Source organism: Bos grunniens, chromosome 11 (genome assembly GCF_055505025.1).
Source record: "Bos grunniens cultivar Pamir isolate PY7600 chromosome 11, Bosgru_T2T1.0, whole genome shotgun sequence".
Classification (NCBI taxonomy): Eukaryota; Metazoa; Chordata; class Mammalia; order Artiodactyla; family Bovidae; genus Bos; species Bos grunniens.
This window is the reverse complement of record NC_141175.1, coordinates 6205740-6228460: the sequence shown is the minus strand read 5'-3', so window position 1 is coordinate 6228460 and position 22721 is coordinate 6205740. Positions and strand designations below refer to the sequence as shown.

General features: G+C 48.9%; 1 protein-coding gene across 23 annotated transcripts in view; it reads left to right on the top strand.

Moving 5' to 3' along the window:
• Window positions 1-22721, top strand: part of PRRC2B (proline rich coiled-coil 2B) — an 84431-nt gene that overhangs the window by 1109 nt on the left and 60601 nt on the right. The window lies entirely within an intron of this gene.

Below are 22721 nucleotides of genomic sequence, written 5' to 3'. Positions count from 1 at the left end.
TTTTTTCCCTCTTTCGAAATACCGTGGGAGGTCCAAGCCCACCTTGAGGCGAGCCGAGGAGGTGTTTTTCAGCCGAATGGTCGCTTGAAGGAAGTCGGGGGTAGGGAAGGGGGGCTGGGAGCTCTCCGGAGTGTGTCATTTGCTACATGGCTGCCTGAGAGAAACCTTTAGAAGGCTTTGGTTCACAGGATTGTTCAATTGTCCCTGAGATTGTTGTTTTTCTGTAAGGTTTTGTGTGCATTTTAAGTGGCCTTGTACATCATCCAGTTTGGTTCCTGTAACCGTCCGTTTGAAGTCTCAGCATGGTTTCTGGGAATCCACTTGCAGCCATCTAGCCCTGTTTGTGCAGTGCTGGGGTGTTAGGTGGGCCTGGGGAGGCCCTGACTTTGAGGTTCAAGCCCTGCTTGTGTCAAACAGCTCCGGTTCCCAGAGCCTTCGTTGACACACGTAGGGACATTGCATCCTCTCCCTCATAAGGCCTGGCACACAGTTGGTGCTTAATGGTGGTTTCTCCTATGGCTGTTTGTACACCTGCCATCAAGTCCTAGGATGGAAGCTGAGCCACTGGTGGTGCCACCCTTCGTGCTGAGTGGTCAGGCAGATGCCACAGGTGCTGGGCTGAGGCATGGCCAGGGAGAAGGATTGCGGGGCACAGAACATCACTGGGCTCTTGCTTGTTCAGCGCTGGGGCTCAATGGGGAGACCAGGCTGGAGAAGAGCAGGCTTTGGAGCCCTCAGGAGCTCCATCGACCTGGGCTGTGTGGTGGTGGGTTTCTCCCCTGGGATCCGGGTGCCTGCCCTTTCTGAGGCTGTTCCCGCAACTGGGTTTAAGGCACAGCAGAAAACATGAGATGCTCGAGGCTGAGGACAACAAGCAGAGGCCCAGGGAGTCCTGCCTCTTGAGGGTTACTGCTTTCTGTCGGGAATGGCAAATAAACATTTGCTTGGACACATGTGTCCCTTGGAACCTGGATTCTGGTCCTCATTGGGTTAGCTTACGCAAGTCTCAGCCTCAGCTCCTGCATCTGTAAAATGGGAATAATTACACCTTGCCTTGGGTATCTGTTGGGGCTCTTGGGAGCCTCACATACTATTTGCAGCAAAGCACTTCCATCCATGGGAGGGTGATGAAAATGTATGTATGTTTTTGTTGGTTATCTGGTTTTTTGGTGTCTTTTTAATTCCTGATCTTTTGCTCCTGTCATTTTGGTGGATGGAACCACCCCAAATTCTGTCTGCAGCTGATGTTTTGATTTTGCCTGGTAGCACCAGAACGGCCAAAAGAGCGAGGCTACTCAGCCAAGTCTGAGGTTTGTGCTGTTTATGGGAGACCGTAGGAAGGACTGAGGCTAGTTAGGGGAGACTGACCCCAGTCTTGGCCATGGGTAAGGACTGAGACCTAAGTTACCTCTGGACCAAACCTATAGCTTGTTTGTAAAGGGCCCTGGAGACTGCTTGAACATAAGGTGGTTCTGCAGTCAGTGGGGAATTTGTTTCAGTTCATTTTGGCATTCCCACAGCCACCTTGGTTTTGTTTTGTTCTCTGTGTGTGGTTTTTTTTTAAACCTCCTTGGAACCTTCTGGCCTCCTGGCTGTGTGACTGAGACGTTCTAGTGGGTCAAGTCATCCTTTCAATTTTCCCTGCTTCCTGCCTCTTGGCCCATCCTTTCCGTCTGATTTCAGTCTGGCCCAGCACTGTGGATGGAGGTTAGCTGGGTGGTGATGTGATGAATTCACTGCCCCTTCCACAACCTTTTTATTTACCTGTGAATTTCAGCTCTGACTGGCTCCCTAATGCTACCTGCACGGTGGAGGGGCTTGTTCCAGCCAGTTGTGGGTGCTTGTCTCTCCTTAAACATTCTGGGTCCTCTCCAGTCTCCTTCAAGCCCAAATGGGTAAAAAGGGAGTCTGGGGAAGGAAGAGCCAGAAAACCTTGGGAGAGAGGAATTTCAGGAATGGCAAGTCAGAACTAGTTCCTGCCTGGTCTAGTTGCCTGGAGCCTGGCCCAGGGATTTTTGTTGTGCCTTTTGGTTGGCCCATCCCCCACTCCCTTTTAAATTTCAGTTTTTTTTTTTCCCCTGAAGGATTATTTATTGTGCTTTCAAGTTTTTTTTTTTTTTTATTGCACAAAGTACTGACTCATGTTGCTAATGAATGTATGCTGGTTGTATGTCTCATTATTCTACCGCTTTAAGATTGCTCATTTCTGTATTTGTTTCTACTTCAAACCAGAATAGGCCAGTTGGGCCAGTACTTGTATTTCTAAATTTGATAATGAGGCTTCTCTTTTGTCAAAGGTGTGTATCTTGCTGTGGGTGGGCAGGTGTTAAATAGGGCCTGTCTACACTAGATTTTAAAGTAGTGCATTTCCCTGTGAAAAAGAGAATTTCTGAGATGTTGGGGTTTGTGTCCTGAATTTCATATTTTACTCAGGGCAAACTAGACTGGCTTCTTTTCCAATCATTGCTTGATTTCTTTCTTAAGATTTTTTTCCTGGGGGTTGTATAGACTTAAACCTTAGATTTGTCCTTTGAACAAAGAAATAAAGGCATAATTTGGAAAATATATGTACGTATAACTGAGTCATTTTCCTGTACACCTGAAACTCAGTATTGTAAATCAACTATAAAATTCAGTGAAAAAATAAAAAGGCAACGAGGTATATCACAGGAGTATATTGAGTATCTTGTAATAGTGTATAAGGGAAAATAATCTGAAAAAGAAAAACATATGTAACTAGATCATTTTGCTGTACACCTTAAATGTGTTGTAAATCAACTGTACTTCAATTAAAAAAAGAAAAGTAAGGACGTCTCTGGTGGTCTAGTGGTTGAGACCACTGAAAGACTCTGTGCTTCCAACAGAGGGGGTGCGGGTTTGATTCCTGGTCAAGAAACTAAGATCCCACGTGCCTTGTGGCACAACCAAAAAATAAAGTAAAACAAAAAAAGAAAAGGCATGGCCTGTGGTGCTGGAGATGAGAGAGAGGTGGGAGATGGTGAGCTTTCTGATGGAATAAAATTGTTTGGACAGGCTTTTGGGTGAACAAGGTGCCATTTGGACTGGCGTCTTGTGCCATTTGGACTGGCGTCTTCCCCTGGGAACAGGAGGACCTGGGCTTTGCTGTAGGTGGTGTCGCTGTGCCTCTGTGGGTGGCACGTGGGAATCTGCTCTGGGAGGGAGGCCTGCCTTCCTGAGTTGAGCCAAAAGTCTTGGTTGGGCTTGTTCTGAGCTGTGCTTGCTTTTTTTTGGTGGTGGTTTTCTGTGTGGCCTGAGCTCAGGGCTGGGTTGCTCCTGTGAGGGTGTTGGCTTGTGAAGCTGTGCAGGTGGGGAGGTGTCTGTGGGCAGAGCGTGGTCTATCTTGAGTTGCTGGCAGTCCTTCACATTCTCCCAGGTGACTTCCTTCCGCTCTCACCTCTGCAACTGGTTTTGTAGCTCTGCTCTGTATTCTTCCTCCTTTCAAGAAAGCTGCCAGCCTTTTCCTCCTTGTGGTAATGCAGAAACAGTATGTGTTGCTTTTAGAAGTCACTGCTGGACTTTGGCCAAGCATGGTGCAAGGCTCTTTAAGTACTTTTCCCCCAAAAGCAACCTTTCCCCCGAGGGGTGGGGGGACTGCAAAATACTGAAAAGAATAAAGACAAAAATAAAAACACAAATCACCTCTAACTTCACCATCCAGAGATAACTGCATTAAGACTTGTGTATTTCTTTCCTTTGATTATATGTTTTTTTCAAAATTAGAAAATACTGCTGTATACACTATTCAGGGATTATAGATCCTCTTAACGTTATAGTATATTTCCCCGAGTTATTGAAAACATGATTTTTTAATAATTGTGTAATTGCTGTTACATGGATATGTCATGATTTACTTAATCCTCCATTATTAGATTGTTGTTACCCACTTTTTGTTCTTACAAATAAGACTTTAGGGAGCATCCCTGCTTACAAAGCCTTGGGTCCACATTGATGTTTCCTGTAGGTAGAATTCCCAGTTGGAGGGTGTGCAGGCTCCTGCTTTGGCTTAGCAACAGTGTCTCCTGCAGCCCTGGCTACCTCTGTCCAGCCTCCGTCACAAGGTGGCTTCCTTCTTAGACCCCGGAGTTCTGGGTGTCTCAGTCCTGGCGAAGCCCTTTGATGAGCGAAGTTGGGGTCTTACTCTGTTTCCTGGCTTGGGTGCGGACAAAGGTCTCGATTTAGACATTTACTGTTCTGGGACTTAGACGTGGATACCCCGCTCATGTTCCTCAGGAGCTCGTGTCCAGTGGGGGGAGACGGCACCTCCTTAGAGAGGCCTTCCAGGCCCCCAGCCCATCTCCATCATCACCCTCCGTGATTCTTCCCTAGCCCTTGCTGCTGTTCTGTTTGCTTTTTTCCTCTTGCTTTTCTTTTTACAACTTTAAATACAGGGTTTTTGTTGTTGTTGTTGTTGTTTTAAAAAATTATTGTGGGATAGAAATGACATAAGATTTACCATTGCAGCCATTTTTAAGTGTGCAGCCTAGTGGCATAAAGTACATGCCCAGCGTTGTGCAACCACTGTCTCCAGAACTGGATCGTCTCTGCACGCTGAAACTGCGCTGATTAACACGCCCCCCTCCACCAGCTTTCCCCCTGCCTCAGGCCCTGGCAGCTTCCAGTTACTGTTTGTCTCTATGACTTTGGTTAGTCTGGGTCCCTCAGATAAGTGGAATTGTCCGATATTTGTCCTTTGGTGAATGGCTTCTTTACTTAGCATGGTTTTTCAAGGTTCATCTATCTGTGGTGTTGTGGCATGTGTCTGAATTCCATTCCTTTTTAAGGCTGAACAGTAGTCTCTTACAGGCTTCCCTGGTGGCTCAGCTGTAAAAGAATCTGCCTGCAATGCAGGAGATCTGGGTTTGATCCCTGGATTGGGAAGATCCCCTGGAGGAGGGCCTGGCAACCCACTCCAGTCCGAGTGCCTGGAGAATCCCATGGACAGAGGAGCCTGGTGGGCTCACACAGAGGTGAAGGCGACTGAAACGACTAAGCAGCAGCTGCAGTCTATATTACACACACAGCGACCGCATTTTGTTTATCCCTTTGTCTGTAGATGGCCTACAACTTAGAAATACTTTGGGTTTTTTTGTTGTTGTTGCTGTTTGTTTCTGTGCTGCCCTGCATGCAGGATCTTAGTTTCCCCACTAGGGATCCATCCTGGGCCCCCTGCAGTGGTAGCGCAAAGTCCTAACCACTGGACTGCCTGGGAACAGCCCAACATTTTTGCTGTGTTTTTTTGACTCGCCCTTACGCCCCAGTGGAACGCGTGTCACATGAAGCGGATTCTTCGCTTCCCGCCTCCCGATGCTCTGCGTCTCACACAGACGGCTCTGCATATGTACACATCGGGTGAGAAGTTGAGCCCAGCTCGGCCTGGGTTCAGGCGGTCAGGGAAGGCCCTCTGGAGAACGTAGCTGACTTGAAGTAAGCACCTCTTGAAAATAGGGAGCCCTGGAGTATTAAAAATGTGTTTCTAAGTTGAAATGCCTAGGCTGCAGAAGAAAGCTAGTGAGTCAGCTTGCTTTCCAGAGCGCTAGGCCCTTCAGTGTGGATGCGGTGAGAGTGCTGGGGGTGGGGTGGGGGGTAGGACTTCAGCTCCAGGCCTTGAGTTGATTTTCCCAACGTGCTTCGAGCTCTTCTCTGTGTGGAATTGGGGGGGTGAATCTCACTGCCGCACCAACTGGAAAAAGGAGGTCACCTCCAGCACTCTCTCCACGCTTCCTTTGTTTCTTTAGAGCTTTTTTTGGCAGGTGTTGTTTACATCCAGTTCAGAGCTTAAAGAACTGCTCTGTTCCAGGGCGTGCAGAACACACAGGCTGGTCTGGGAGGGCCAACCTGTCCGTGGGTCTGAATGGGCTGAGTGTTCAGAAATAGCTGGGGAGAGTGGAACACTGCCCCGAAGCATAAAGTGGAATTCTTTCTGATATAAAATTAATTGCAAAAATATACTTACTGGGGAAAAAAAAAAAGCAAATGTGTGTAGAAAAATGAATGATCTTCTCTTCAGCTTCCAAGGCAATAGGCGTCATTTATGTTCGGTGTGTTTATCCTTCTCATACTAAAGAGCAAAGATGGGCTCATGCTGCTGTTTTCTTCATTTTCAAACTTAATCATGAGCTTTTTTCCCCCAGACTAGTATATACAGATCTATCATACTGTTAATGTTTTAAAAATAATATTTGTAAGGTTTTTTTTTTAATATGCATGTGTATGGAAGAAGAAAACAAAAATAGGTCTTAATCTTAACCTTGGCCCAGACAGTCCCAGTTGACTTGTTTTAGAAAGTACTTAGGAAAATTAAATCTATATTGAAAAATATAAGGGTTCTTCCCCAATCTCTCTGAAAGGAGACCGTTGTTTGAAGTTTTTTTGTGTGTGTGATTCCTAGCAGGGAAGAAAAATAATGCACATTATCGTGTGCGTGTGTGTGTGTGTGTGTGTGTAGACCTACAGCAGGCTGCCCCTCACTTAATGTCGTGGTGTGCTCCATGACACCTGTGTAGACTGATTACATCATTTATTTTAGCAACTACAGAGAATGATCTGTGGATTCACATGATTTTACCCTGTTTCCTATCGGTGGACATTGGGCTATTTCTAATTTTTGGATAATAATACAGTTTTGGTGAAATTCAGTCAAATTTGTCTTCATAAACATATAATTTGCATGTGATAACACTTGAGAGTATGTTTCTGTAGTGTGGGGTCTTCCCGTTGAGTAGCGTTTCGGTAAGAGTTCCGTTAAACTCTTTTTCAAAAAATTTTGTGCCAATTTACATGAAGTAGTATACGAGAGTGGGTGTTTCTGAACTGGGGGCTTTTCTAAGTGAATCATCATTTGAGGTCATTTTGGGTGTGCACGTTTCCCAAATTAAAAGCAGCGACTGTTGAAGGCTTCCTGTGGTCTGGTGTAGGATCTCAGCCTTTGATTGGCATTGACAGGCACAGCAGAGGTGGTGTTTCCCGAGGACTCCCAGTGCAGGTGCCTGGGCATCTGCTCAGATGAGGCCGGTGGGGGCTGGTGGGGCCGATGTGTGGAGAGGCGCAGGTAGCCAGGTTTCCTTTTCGGTTAAAGTCACGGTGCTTGGCACAGGTGTTTTCTTCTAGCCTTTGTGTATTCAGAGACCGCCCCGTTGGGGAGTTCTCACAGCAGCCCTTCCGCGCGTTTCTGAGGCTCGGTTACAGCCCTCGGTGGTCTTGCTGCTGGGATGCAGCTGACTGTGTGGGAGGGGTTTATCTGGAGGCCTCTGCTCTCTTGCTCCCAGTTCCCTACTCATCCACTTGGTCTCTGGCCCCCACTTTCCCCGCCTGTCTATTCTAGGAGCTCACACCTAGTGGGCAAAGTGACTACGGAAATGAAGACCCTGGAGATGCCTGGGTGGGATTTCATCAGGCCAGGTGCTCCGGGAGACGAGTGCCCAGGGCGGGGTGCCGTGGGAAGTACAGAGTGCCGGCCCTTGCGCTTGCTATTGTTCGTTGGAACCTGAAGAGAATCCATCAGATTCCTTTTCCTGAGGGAGAGTAGCCCTTGGCTTTGGTCAGCTGTCTTCATATCCAGGTTCTTCCACTTGTGAGCTGTGTGATTAAGATGATTTAATCTTCTGGAGTCTCCATTCTCTTTGTCTGCAAAATGTCACAGTGACACCTGCCTCCTAGCATTGGGGGAGGATTCGATGGGTCCTATGCTGAAGTGTTTCTAAGGTGCCTGGCACAGGTGGGCAGGCGCTCAGTAAACAGTAGCTATTAATGGCTCCTGGATCCAGCACTAGCTGAGGGCCTGGGGGTTTGGAGCAGGCAGGTTTATACACTTGGGGCTCTTTAGTTTGCTAGAGGTTAGGGTTTCTAATTGTGTGCTCAGCCCTGTGCTGAAGATTTAAACCCAAGTCTCACAGCCCCTGCCCTCACCAGCAGGAGCTCAGTGTAACCAAGGGCCTCTCTGGGGCATTGGCACTCTCCCTACTGTCCACTCTCTCCAAGGTAAACACCCCCAACAGGAGCATCTGATCACTGCCTGCTGCCCTTCACTGAGTTTGTTCTTTTCTTGGAGAGTTTTAGGTAAATGTCTTGAAAAGAATAAAGACAAGGTTTGTTGAAGTTGATGGCGTCAGGCAGACAGACCTTCTGGACCTTAAACAGACCTCCTTCACCCCTGTTTGCATATGTGAGCCTCCGGTTCTCAGTCTGCCCAGAGCGGGTGGAACTTGCCTCCCAGGGTTGCTCAGAAGCAGGACGCCATGTCGATTCTGTACCGCCAGGTTTGGTGGTGGTTTAGTCGCTCAGTCGTGTCAGACCCTTGTGACCCCATGGACTGTGGCCCGCCAGGCTCCTCTGTCCATGGGATTCTCCCCACAAGAATGCTGGAGTGGGTTGCCATTTCCTTCTGTAGGGGATCTTTCCCACCCAGGGGTCGATCCCGGGTCTCCAGCATTGCAGGCAGATTTCCTTACTGACAGAGCCACCAGGAGTTCTCACAACTCAGTTTACCCAAAACTAAAAGAATGTAGTGAAATGACAGGACAGGCCTGTGACACAAACCCCAAACACTCCAGAAAGCTCACAGAGTAGAAAATCAGTCATTCCTTGCAGTTGCTCTCTCTCTCTCAGATTGAGAGATGAGTGCTGTCTTAAATAATTTCGTTTTCTAGTAATGGGAATGTTTTAACCACCTGTGAGTGCTTACCCTGGCGTGACCACTGGGAAACGGGAGCTAGGAACCTGCCTTTATGTGTATATACTTAGATGTCCTGTGTGTGGTTCCCCAGCGCTGTCACTTTGGCCCTTTCCTGCCTGGAAAGGGCCATGGTCGCTCTCTGTCCACTTGGGTGAGTCCTCGCGGCGTGTTGGTCGTGTCTGGCAGCAGCAGAGCGTAGGGTTCGCCAGGCACTGCTCTCCACAGAGCGTCAGGTGAGTGATAAGGTGTTGGCGTGGGGAGTCCGGGGAGCGGGGGCAAGGTGGGCGTGTGCTCTGTGGCGTGGCCTTGTCGGGAAGGGGCAGCACAGTCTGTGATAGTTGGGAAACGGGGGCTGTGAGAGCAGAGCTCTGTCTGGAGGGGGCTGGTCCTGTAATAGCCGATTCTCATTAATAACCCGCTGGGAGGGATTGGGGGCAGGAGGAGAAGGGGACGACAGAGGATGAGATGGCTGGATAGCATCACCAACTCGATGGACGTGAGTTTGAGTAAACTCCGGGAGTTGGTGATGGACAGAGAGGCCTGGCTTGCTGAGATTTATGGGGTCGCAAAGAGTCAGACACAACTGAGCAACTGAACTGAACTGAACATCAGCCTGTGTGCGTGCGGATGCATGGCTCCTCTTCTCCAGTGCCGAAAAGACAGATTGGCATCCTCCTGAAAGCCCCTGGGCAACACTTGGCCCTCCTTTTTGGGGTTCTTCCTTTTCACACCTGGTCTTGCCTGATTGGTGGCCCGGGACTGTCATCGTTCTGGGTTTCCTCTGGAGTCCGAGGCTTGGAGAATAAATGGCATACAGATTCCCAGACTACAGTCCTTTGGACATTGTTGGAGAGCATTGAAACCAACCCAGCCCTTTTATCCCCCTGCCTTCAGTATGTGTGTGTGTTAGGCACTCAGTCGTGTCTGACTCTCTGCGACCCCATGGACTGTAACCCACCAGGCTCCTCTGTCCATGGGATTCTCAGGGCAAGAATACTGGAGTGGGTTGCCATTCCCTTCTCCAGGGGATCTTCCCGACCCAGGGATCAAAACTTTTAGGAGGATGTCGACCCCATAAATCTCAGCATGCCAGGCCTCTCTGTCCATGAGGGGTCTCCTGCATTGCAGGCAGATTGTTTACCATCTGAGCCACAAGGGGAAGCCCTGCCTTCAGTATATTGGGATTTTATTTTCTTCCAAGAGGAGTGGCTTGGGGTGCTTAGTTATTGATGGACCATCTCTGTCACAGCACACACCCTGCTGCAGCGGCTTAGCCCTGAATGGGCATGATAGAGTGTGAGAGGGTGTGGTGCGACCTTGGCCTGGTCCTTCACTTCTTAGCCTCCACTCCCTCATCTACAGGAGCCACAGAGGACGGCCACCCCAGCGTTGTTGGCAGGATCCTCTGCACAGCTGTAATTACTATTCTGCCAGCCTGGTGGAGTAATTCCCTGCTCGGATTAGAGGGAGGCGTTGCCCTCCAGGTGGAATGCTTTGTTGCTAACAAGCCTCCTCTGGGGCCACGTGCAGCCTGAAGCTGGGGAGGGCGGTGGGTGGAGGAGGGCTGCCTGGGGAAGACAGGGTCTGTTCTAAGGGTGCTGTGTGCCACATCCCCGTGGGCATGAGCTGCCGGAGGGCTTCCCGTGTGATGAACCTGATTATAGAGGTCTGGGGTCTGAGCCCTGCTGGTTTCTCTGCACTGCGTCCCAGTTCTCTCCTTCCTCATCTCTCTGTCTGCCCTGCGGTTCTTTGGGCACAGACTAAAAATAGGCTTCACAGAAATGTCAGACAGTTCAGGAGTATTGGCCCGTGTGTAAAGTTACATGTAGCAGGACGTTGGCTGTAGCATTATTTGTCACAGGACAAGGTTGGAAATCAGTTACATGTCTGGAGAGCGTGGGTAAACACATGTGGCACAAATGTGCAGTGAAATACCAGGCAGGCTTAAAAAGAGTCTCAGGGTGGTGTGCATTTTCTTGGGAAAAAAAAAAAAATGGCCACAGTGTGTAATAAAAAGCAAGCAATAGTAAAAGAAAGAAGTTTCTGCATGGTACAGTAACAACCCTCATCTATAGAATAACAATCCAAGACCACAAACTGCTGATAGCTTTACACAGCATCCACCAGGTTCACATTGTTACCTTTTGAGTTGGATTGACTTGTTCTGCGTATTTTAGGATCATTTGAATTTGTTACACTGAATGTGTATTAGAAATACCTGTTAGTTAACAGAGATAACTAATTACAGAGGTAACCCATATAAATTCAAATGAAGACACATACCTATGGGCCAGACCCCTGGGTTGGTGCGGACTGGTGCCTTACTGGCTCTTTCCTGGTAAGAGCATCATCCAGGCTCTGAGTTTTGCTCAGACTTGCCTCAAGTGTCTCACCTCCTGGTTCCAGGGCCCTGATGGGGGTCACAGGAATCCAACCAATTCAGTTATGTCTGTTTATATATCACTGGTCCTCAGAAATTGCTTTGTTGAGCTAGTTAAAAGGAACAATCCAATACAAATGCCATCTCCAACTTCTGTTCTCTGCTAAATCAGATTTTACAATGTAGATTGCGATGGCATTTGCAGAGTGCTTCTCACTTGATAATTCGCCATTATTTGGAGGCAGAAAAGGAAGGAGAAACGGAAATAGAGCTTATGTGTCCTGTGTCTCTTTTATTTGCCAGGTCCTTGGTAAGTTTTGACCCTGGGCAGGGAGACCTTTGTGTGGCACATCCGTCCAGCTGTCCATCCCTGGCTGTATGTTGAAATTGCCTTAAGTTTTTTATTAAAAATTTTTTTTTCTACTTGCTAAGTGAACTGCATGTTGAAAAGGTGAGATAGGCCAGTAGCTCTCTGCAGATTGCAAATGGATTTCTAGCTGAGTCCTGTCTCAGGCTTCAGCTCAAGCTAGTGTGCCGCTGAGCTAGGTGAACAGGGACTGACCCCACTGCCCGTGAAAGAAGGAGTTTTAAGAGTTTTAAGTAGATTAGCAATGATGACGATGGTCACCGGTCCCATTGAGCAAGTGCTGTGCTTGGGGACACGCGAGGCAGACCCCAGTGGGTGAGGAGCCTGTGGCCGGCGCACACCATGTGCCCGTTGGACCCTAAATTAAGAGTGGGGTTCTTTACCTGATGCTTCCCTGCTCAGACCCCACTCCACCCTGGGCCAGACTCTCCCTGCACAGTCACCGGGGCCCCAGGGGTACGGACAGAGCCTGGGAGAACTGTGGGCATTTTATTTTGGGCCTCAGGGCCCCTTGGTGGCCAGCATGGACCTTGTAATCACAGTAGCAGGTGTTTCTCCAGTGCCCAGCACTCCTGGAGGAGTGCCTGGATGTTAGACTTGACTGGGTTCAAGTTCAGGTTTTGCTGTGCCTTAATGGCACCCCACTCCAGTACTCTCGATGGGGGAGCCTGGTCGGCTGCCGTCTATGGGGTCGCACAGAGTCGGACACGACTGAAGTGACTTAGCATAGCATAGCAACCTGAAGCTAGTGACCTTGGGCCAGTCATTTAGCCTCCCTGAGCTTTGATGTCTTGTCTGTAATTGAGGGTACAAGTACTTTTCTCTAAGTGGCTATTTTGTTCCAAAGAACTCCTGTTTTAAATTCCAGCTTTATTCAAATGTGCTCATTAAGTTACTTTTGGCTGTTTTCTTTGTTAATTGTTCCTGCTTGCCTTCACATTCATTTGTGTCTTTTTTTCTGACTTCTTATCAGATGCTTAATTTCATTCTTCTCTGTTAGGAATTTTAAGTTTTTAGATGATTAAGTTTCCTCTGAGTACAAATTTGTCTTTGTTTCAGGTGTGGTGTTCTTTTCTCCATCTGTGCTATTTCCTAGGTATTCTGCAACTGTGATTTTGAATTCCCCTTTGAGTCAAAAGTTTTTTAAGAGGGAGTTTTAGGTTTTCCAACTGATAGCGTTATTTTTACTTCTGCTCTCATTACATCTTGTTTTATTGCACTGTGGTCGGAGATTTTTGCTTTTTCAGGATTTGGGGCTTTCCTTGAAGTCACACGTATAGAATAACTTTTTGAACATGTTTGCTGATGTACCTTTCACATGACTCATTAGTTTCTGTTTGAGTGGGCTTTAGATCAAATCTTACCTAAGACCAAGGTTTCGCGATTTCTGTGTTTTCCAATGTTCTCTACTTATAGTGATTCTTTTCATTTTTAAATTATTCTATAAATATAGGTTCATGACAGTTGTATTTTCATTGTGGAGTGTACTCCCCCCCCCACGTAAAATTGACTCTTTTCATTCTGCTTATGTGTCTGGCTTCTTTCATCAGTGTTATTACATGTATTTGTGAGTTTCACCCGTGTAGTTGTGTGTGAGTTTATTCCTTCTCATTAATCTTTTATCCAGTTTTATTGAGATATAATTGACAAGGTGTACAGGATAGTGACGTGACTTTCATACACTGTGAAATGATTACCCACAGTAAGTTTAGCGAATGTCATCTCATACAGATAACAAAATTAAAGAAATAGAAAAAACTTTTTTTCCTCCTGATGAGAACTCCTAGGATTTACTAACAGATTTTCATATATAACGTACTGCTGCTGCAGCTAAGTCGCTTCAGTCGTGTCCGATTCTTTGCGACCCCATAGACGGCAGCCCACCAGGCTCCCCCGTCCCTGGGATTCTCCAGGCAAGAACACTGTAGTGGGTTGCCATTTCCTTCTCCATGCATGAAGGTGAAAAGTGAAAGTGAAGTCACTCAGTCCTGTCCGACTCTGAGCGACCCCATGGACTGCAGCCCACCGGGCTCCTCCGTCCGTGGGATTTTCCAGGCAGGAGCACTGGAGTGGGCGCCACCGCTTTCTCCGCTGTAACATACAGTAGTCTCAGTTATGTTTATGTGTTGTGTATTGCATCCCTGGTACGTACTTATCTTGTGACCGGAAATTTGTACCTTTTGACCACCTTCATCCTTTCCCTCTCCACTCCCCTCTGGTAGGCACATATCTGCTCTCTTTTTCTGTGAGTGAGTTATAGTTACTTAGTTACCTAATTACTGGCACTTTGTTTAATTGGCCCACAGCACTATATTGGTTCTTGGTACACAGCATAGTGATTCAGTATTTTTCCACGTTTCAAAAGATCACCACGGTAAGCCTAGTTACCACCTGTCTGCTCCTTCTCATTGTTAAATAGTATTCTGTTATGTGAATATAGTGGCTTCCCTGGTGGCTCAGACAGTAAAGTGTCTGCCTGTAATGCGGGAGACCTGGGTTCGATCCCTGGCTCGGGAAGATCCCTTGGAGAAGGAAATGGCAACCCACTCCAGTACTCTGGCTTGGAAAATCCCACAGGGGAGCCTGGTGGGCTGCAGTCCATGAGGTCGCAAAGAGTCGGACATGACTGAGCGACTTCACTCTCACTTTCCTGTGAATATAGTGCTTGTTGGTTGTAGTAGTGATAGACTTTTAGCTTGTTTCCATTTTGAGCTATTCTGAATAGTGCTGGCTGCCATGAACACTCTGACACGTCTTTCATGCGTGTGAGTATGTGTTCTCTTGGGTTCATACCTAAGAGTGGAACTGCCAGGTCACAGGGGAGACGCTTGCTTGGCTTGAGTGGACGGCTGCCTGTTTTCAGAGATGCTAGCGGTTGGCATGCCCACTGTGGGGCAGGAGCAGTGTCCTCCACACTGTAGCGCTCGTTGTCAGGTTGTCTCGGCCCTCCCCACACTGGTCTCCGGATTCCGTGTCATTCCAATTCCAGACTGATTTCTGAAATTGATATGAAAATCAAAGGCCAAGGATAATCAAAGCATCCTTGAAGAACACAGCTGATGTACTGAAGAACACAGTGCTAGATGTGAGGACTTGCTAAGAACTACGGTAAGTAAGGCATCGCAGTGTCGGCAGAAGGACAGACAAATAAATGGATAGAATAGAACTGATCTTGAAACAGACTGCGCATGAATAGTCACTTAATTTGTGACAAAGGTGCCACATGACAAATGGGAAAGGTGGCCTTCTCAAAAGTACTGGGAGGGGGCTTCCTCCGTGGTCCAGGGGTTAAGGCTCAGCCTTCTAACACAGGGGGCATGGGTTCAACATCTGGTTAGGGAGCTAAGGTTCCACATGCCATGGTGTGGCCAAAATTTTTAAAAAACATAATATTAAATAAAAAGTACTGGGAAAGTTGGGTTCTCTGTATAGGGGTGGGGGGAGAATTTTTCTACCCAAAATCATATGCAGGATCAGTTTTAGGTAGATTACAGAGCTAAACATGAAAGAGAAAACAGCTTCTAGAATAAAACAGAATTAGCTTTATGATCTTGGAGAAGACAAAATTCTTTAAATAGGATACAGAAAGCACTACCAAAATAGGAAAGATTTATAAATTGAAGTGTACTTTAAACTTCCTATATTCTTGAGCAAAGATTACAGATGCTCCAATAACATGCAACACATACTGTTTTGTAATTGCCCAGATGCCTTAGAAGATCTGCCAGTTCCGTCTGCCTGGGGACCCCTGCCCTGCTTTCGTCAGGGCTGGTCCGCTCTTGCTGTAGCAGCTGCCATCTTGGGCCTTGGGTGGTGGTCCCTCTGGGTCTTGTCTCTCTCTGCTGGATCCCTTGTTTCTTGCATCCTGTGTGTATCATCAGTTGGGGAACGTGAGCATCGAGTAATGGATCCCTTGTTTCTTGCATCCTGTGTGTATCATCAGTTGGGGAACGTGAGCATCGAGTAACAGCAACTGTCTTAAGCTGTCTTAAACAATAAGGAATTTATTGGCTCAAGTAAGTAGAACTCCAGAGGTGGGCAGGTTCTGGGTGTTGGTCCTGTGTGGGGTGTCCCTAAGGAACCAGGTGGGTCACTGGTAAGGAGGCTGAGTTTTTCCCTTAGACCAGGTGTGCCCCTCGCCCAGCCGGGCATGGGCCAGCCTCTCAGGCCTCTTGTCTGCCTGGGGGAGGACTAGGTCACTTCCTCTAGAAAGGAAGAAGGGAGAACTGGCTTCCAGGCAGGAATGGCTACTGCATTTATTTGCCTCTTATTCACTGGAGCATCTTTCCTTGCACCTTTCTAAGAATGTAAATGTTTTGTGGCCTTGTGTGAGTTGAAAACGTCCTTCCATCTCCACACTTGGCTCGGTCAGCTGGATACGAGGGTTAATGATGCTCATGAGAGTCAAGTCACTGGCTCATGAGGACTCACTGCCATTCCCATTGTTCCTCCCCGGGACCTTTTTTGTGGGTCGTGGTTGGCTTTTGGCAGCTTTGGGGTTCTTGTCTTTATCCCTGATGTCCTGAAGTTTCCCGTTGTCCTGTGTTCTGTTTGCACTCATTTCTCTGAGCACTTGGCAGGTCCTTGCAATCTTGTGTACTTCAGCTCTGGGAATTTCTCGTGTAATTTTTATTTGATAATTTCCCTCCTCTTGTGTTTCTGGAAATCTTAGTTAAATCTGGACCCTTGGATTAATCTAATTTGGGGTAGGAGTAGAGACTAGTATTCACTTATCCCCCTTGTTAATTTTTCTGGGAGATCCTTTGTCTTGCATTTCTTCTACTGATGTGAAAGTTAAAAATTTGTAGGAATAGTTTGGATTTATAGAAAAGTTGGAGGTTCTGTATATTCTGCTCCCAGTTTCTCTTAAAAAGATCTTCCATTATGATGGCCCATTCCTCCTGGCTACTTAACCGGTATTTATACATTGAAGTCTGTATTATTCACATTTCCTTAATTTTTGCCTAATGGCCTTTTTCTGTTCTAGGATACAATGTTTAGTTGTCACATTTAGGTTCTTCTAGGTTGTGACAATTACCAGATCTTCCTTGTCTCCAGTGACCTTGAGAGTTTTGAAGAGAGATTTTGTAGAATGCTCCTACTTGTGATTTGTCTGGTACTTTTCGCATGATTAACCTGACATTATGGGGGTTTGGCTGTCTTGTCTTTAATTCTTCCTTGGGCTTTTTCCTGTTTTCTGATTGCCCCTTAAGAGAAAAAAATCCTGATGCTTGCATGCTGCATCTTCTCTTAATTTCCTCAGGACATTAATTAAAAAAAAAAGTCTTTGTTTCCTGGGGCCTCGTCTGTTTCCTCCAGGTTCTTTTGTTTGTCTGTTTATTTGGTTTCTGTCTTTCAGTCAAGCTCTCAGATGAACACAGCTGATTGGAAAACCTGGTGGGTGGGTCAGAAGGAGCTCTTGGGGGTGGGGTGGGTGAGTGAGAAGCCATCCTTTTATTCTTGAGTTCCCAAGAGCCTGCATTTTTTGAGAAGACCCCTTCTTTGCCAGGAGTGTGGAGACCTCGAGGGAGGCAGTCTTGTTTGTCTCCCTCTCTCCTGTGAGGCCAACAGCAGAGGGAGTCTCAGGCCCTCAGGGTCTGCGCCTCAGGTTTTCACTTAGCTTCTGTTTTTAGCTCCTTTCTTCACTCCCACCACCCTCTTTGACCTGGTGTTCTCAAGTCCAGGCTTCTCTTAATTTATCCAGAGGGGTGGGGAAGAGGGAGCTGACGTGGGAGGCTGGCTGTTGTACATACAGTCTTTCTGCAAGTGCTCCCAGCTCTAATATCCTCTCCCCGCTCCCACCCCTGCCCTGCAGTCTAACAGGGTACCCAGTGCTCCTAGGACTTCCTGAGCTCTCTGGAGTCCTGTTTCTAGGCTCCTTTAATCTCCTAAGTTTGTTACTACTCATGTCTGTTATTTGCTAAAGTTGTCCCTGTCTTTTGGGTTCTCTTTGTTGTTGTTGTTTTTTAGAAGGTTTTGGAAAGATGAGCCATAAATGCCTGTGGTCCTTATGCCATGTTTAACCAGAACACCCCTGCTTTTTAAAGAGTTTCTGTGAATCAAATGAAATTGAGTGAAGGGTCATATCTGGGATGTGTGTGCACATGTAGATAGGTATACAGTCACGTTTACGTACGTATGTGTAATTGTGTGTGTGTGTTTGTTGATGACACCACTCAGCTGCTTTTTTCCACGTGATCAGTGGTGGTTGTCTCATAACATCAGGACATCTAGAGCTGCCTTTTGCAGTTGTGGCAGCAGAGGTTTGCAAGGCCCTGAAGAAAGGATGGGTTGGATGTCTGGTCATTTGGCACCATGTCCTTACAGAGCTCTCTGTTCTCTTGAGAAGGGAGGGAGCCTGAAGATGCAGGGGGGCTGGGGGTAAGGGAGTGACCAGGCCTGTTGGTGGATTCCTGCTCTGCCATGGAGGTCGCCATCGCACCTTGGGACCACTATCTCTAGTCTCTGCAACAGCCTTCCAAGTAGATCTTCTGTCCCCACAGCGGGTTTGGGCTCACAGGCTCCTTCCATCTTGGCGATCTGTGTGGAGAGAGCTGCTGCCTGCTGGAGGGAATTGGTCCTCATGGGGAGGGCTTGCCCCCAGAGTCTGTGCGGCAGCACTGGCTGCTCCCTGGTGATAGAGCTAATCTCTCTCTCTCTCTCTGTACCATCCTCTGTTTTCAGCAGTGGATCTGTGAGGTCCTGGGGTTTGGGGAGGTTGGAAGGCGTGCTGTCTCCTGAGCTAAAGAAAAGCACTTCCTGCCAGTTAGTCCTCTTGCTTGCTTCCAGTGCCCAGACTTCCAGCTGCTGCGGGTGACGTCATTCCTACAGGAAGGGCTTTGGGTGTAAACAGAGTCGCTGGTGGCTGCGCCGGGCCGGGCGGGGAGAGTGACAGGCGCGGCCAGCTGGGCCAGCGGCCTCCAGTGCTTGTGCTCAGCTTGTCTGCAATATTCTCTAAGCTCTCCTTAAAATGGCTTTCATAATTTTTTTAAACAATGATCTGTTTAAAATTCAGATAGTTTTTGACTTCCGTTGCTGAACTCTTGAAGTAGGAAACAAAACCACAATGGAAGAGTAGCAGGAGGCAGATAATTAGCATCGCAGCCCAGTGGCCCCTGCGTCCCAGTGACTTGTGCTGGTGAAGAGGTCCAGCAGTGTGACTGGGAGCTGGGTGACGGGTGATCATTTTTCATTTTGTTTTTTAAGCTTCACGGTTTTTCTGTATCAAGCATATATTCCTTGTTACTAAGACATGTTGGGGGTAAATGAATGAGCAGGACCAGGGCTGTCCACCGCAGGTCTGTCCTCACCCCGGCGTGTGGTTGCCTTGGATACCCCTGCTTACTGCCCTCATGTGGGATGCCTTGAAACCGGGGCAGTTCAGTGCTGTTCAAAAGGTGGTTGCAGTGAAGTGTTGATCTCGAGGGTTTCTGAGCATTAAAGCACATCTCTGTCTCCTAAGAATTAATTAAAGGCATTCACAGGCAGATCTTGAACCCCCGAGAATTTTCGGTCTTGGTTTGAAGGTCTGCTCTCTGCCGTCAGGGTCCATAGGCTGTGAGACCACAGAGAGGTCCCTGGAGCCTGGAGGTAGGCAGGAAGCTGGAGGCGTCACTGGCTGCAGAGGAGAGGGAAGATTGAGTAGTGTTGCAGGGCCAATGGTGGTGCTGAGCCTGGGACCCGACCTGTGGGAGAGCCTTGGATCGCGTGTGTTGTGTTCTTCATTCATTTATTCCTGATGCCAGCCTTTGAGGTGCATAGCAGGGTGTTCATCTCAGTAAATCCACAGGGAAACCGGCCAGTGTGGAGGTGACATGCTGACCTGAGTTTGGAGAGAGGAGAGCGGCGGGGGTGGGGTGGGGACGAGAGTGGCAGGGGTGTGGGGTCGCCTGTTGGTCCTGGATTTGACCCTCCAGCAAGCATTGGGATGAGGTTGAAGGTGTCTGAGCAGGTGCCCGTGACCCGGTTTGGTTCTGGTGGGGGGTGTTTAGGGCTGGATGGGGTTCAGGGCAGCGGGGGGGCAGGGCTTGCAGACCCCATGTGCCGGAGAAGTGGGGGTGGGGAAGGGCTCTAGCCCCTGCAGCGTGGCCTTCGCCCTTACTGCCTTTATGTTTAACTGCTATAGCTTCCTGAGTGTGCTGTCTCCTGGGGGTGTGGCCCTCCTCGCATTTCTCTCCTGCATTGTTCCCACCCCTTTGTTGTCCCTCAGGCCTTTACTTTCCTTCTGCTTATTCTCCTTCCTGTGGAGGTTCGTGCTGTGTTCTGCAGTCATGCCTCACGCCTGTCCTGCAGAAACCTCACCTGCCTGGGGCTCCTGCAGGTGGAATGATTGGTCCCAAGCTCCAGCTTTGCAGGTGGGCCAGCTCCTGCCTGTTGGGGCCTGGAGAGATGTGGCGGGGGTCCCCTGCTTCTGGCCAGCCAACCTGATTTTCTGACTGGGGCCCTGAAGGGAGCCACTGAAAGCCGGAGGTGTGGAGTTGGTGGTGCTATCGCTGGGCGAGACAGCAGAAGCTCCCCTGCAAACCCAGGTGGGGTTCCCCACCCTCCACCCTCCACCACATCCTGGGGCATATGTGAACCCCTCTTTGTTGAGCCCATTTCCATATCTACTTCTCCCTTTAGACTAGGGGTCCGGTGGCCGCAGCCCCCAGTGCCGGCCCCCTTCCTGTTTCTGTGAATGGAGCTTCGCTGGAACCCAGCTCTGCTGCTTCCTGTGTTCTGGTCGCAGCAGTGCAGGGCAGGGTACTGTGTGCCGGAGGTGCCTAGTCCAGCCCTCCACAGGAGGCACCTCCACATGCCCAGTGCTGAGTAGCCCCTCGGCAGCCACAGAGTGGGCAGCACACATCTGAGAACTTGATGGTTGGCACCTACCCTGTGTTAACGTTCTTTTTCCACAGATGCTGACATGTTGGAGAAGGATGGGATTATTTATTCATCTCATCCTGGATTGTGTGGTGATGGTTCTTTATGTTCTGACTGAGACTGGACAAGCATACTGTCTGGCGACCATGTCCTTTCCAGACCTGCTTATTTCCTGACCTGTTTACCCAGCCTCGCTCTCCGCTTCCATTCCTGAGCGGTTCATGCTTTTTGGTGTGTTCTTTGTGGCAGTGGGATCTTTCTTTGCTTTCACCTCATCCCAGGTTGGGGGCTTCTGCTTGTGCCTGGTGACTGTGGCACCTAGGCTGAATGCACTGTTTTTGTGGCTTGTGGGTCTTCCCCGGGGACCCCCCCTCTCTGAGCGAGCAGTGGGCCCTTCAGTGTCGGTGACTGGAGGAGAGAGCCACGTGGTGCTGGCTCCAGGTGTCCTCAGGATTGAGGACTGCTCAGGAAAGCAGATGATTTGCCCAAATGTTGCCAGACTCAGGGACACCTGTGAAAAGCCTGGATTTGCCCCGATGTAAACCTGGCTGTTGTTGGTCAGCAGCATTGGCGTGTAGAAAATGTTTTGTTTTTAAGCACTTTGTCCAGTCCCGTCATCTGTACAGTCGCCCAGGAGGCACCCTTTGAGCCAGGGTTGCCACATGTCTGAGCCAGGGCACTCGCTGTCCCCCAGGCCGAGCCCCAGCAGCCTAGAGTCAGGGTCCCTGGGCAGAGAGTCTGCAGTCAGGTGTCCCCGCCTGGGCTCCAGGCCTGCCCCAGCACTCAGTGGCCTGTGACCCTGGACGGTTTACTGCTCTGTCCTGACCATAATGTAGTGTCCTTCTCTGTAAAGCGGACTGATGACCCATAGTGTCTTCTGAGCATGGAGGGCAGCGAGTGTCAGCGGGTGCCCCGCTCTCCCTGAGTGCTACCCTGGGGAGTCCCTGGCTGGGCGGGCATCTGCCGCTGGCTGGTATCCAAGTGGAAGTGAAATGAATCCTATTACTCGGAAATGGCTTTTTATAAGCTGGAAGCTGGGAGGTCCTCCCTCTAGTGGATGAGAGCAGGCGTCTTCTGGTGACCTGACGGCTGGGACTACTGTCTGGAGGGGCGGGGCCTGGATTAAGTTGCCTTTGTGGGCGAATCTTTCTGGCTCCTTTGTTCTTGTAGAGCCTGGCCTCTCAGCACTTTTAGGAAAGGAAAGTTGCCAGATTAGGCAGATCCGGATTTAAGATGTCCTTTTCTTCATTCCCCTAAAGTTGTCTTCACACGGATTTGGGGTGCTTTTTGCTTCTTTCTTTCTTGGTGAGAATGCCCAGGGACCCAGGCAGGGCCTGGGGAGGGCGGGCCTGTATGGTGGGGAGGGCTTCCAGCAGGAGGGCAGGACGGGGCTCTAGTTGCTGTAGATGGAGTACCAAGGACCCAAATTAGATCTTGTTTAGGAAAAAAAAAGCAACACCCCAGATAAGAATTCTGCTGCCTACAAAAGGGAGCGCGTGCAGAGCGAGAGCCCTGGCTGGGCTCCAGGCTTGCTCTGTGCCGCCCACAGAACCTGGAGTCTCCACTGGTTCGTCCCCAACGAGCCAGGCTGAACAGACATGCCCCTGACCCACCAGAAGCGTGTTCTCTGGCCTCCCAGCCTCACGAGCCACACCCACATGTTTGTCTCTGCCATGTGACAGGCTAGTCGAGCCCTCGACTAGTAATCTTTGCATGTGTATTGACAGACCAGAAACTCAGCAGATATTCATAAGCTGGGTAAAGCCATACCAGCAGTATTCTGGGCCTGATGTTTGTGAAAACCCAGGGGTAGGTAGAGCAGCCAGAGACGCAGGTGGGGCAGAGCTGGGCCCTAGACGTGACCCCGATTCTTGGAGGAGATGGATACCTGTGTGCTGCTGGGGAAACCAGAATGGGTTTATTTGTATTTGGTATTTGTTCAGTGAAGTCTTCATGCAAAGAACCCTTGCGTGCCCCGAGGCTGGTGTCTGTAACCTTGCTTTGTAAGGGGCCAGGTATATACCAGTAGTTGTTGCTCTCTGGGCCCCCTGCGGCCTCTCGCAGTTTGGCCAGGCTGGCTGTGTGTAACTGGCCTGCCCTGCTGGAGGGAGAATTGGGCCTGAAGGACGTCCATCTGTGCGCTCTACGTGGAGCCTTATGGTGAACAAGTATCAGGCCCCCTCCCCCACAGGGGCTGTTTCCATAGCAATGGTGACTCAGTCGCATTGCCTGTTAGCACCCCAGATTTCTGTAGCAATGCAGAATCCAGTCGTGATGTGTGGTGAGACGCTGCTTTGACAATAAACCACGTAATTTCATGGCCGTGGGTTATTAACATTGGGTATGTTTGATTTTAGAACCTGTTGGCATTTGTGAAATCTGGCTGTGGTCCCTCAGTCTGTGTGGGAAAACTGAGGTCT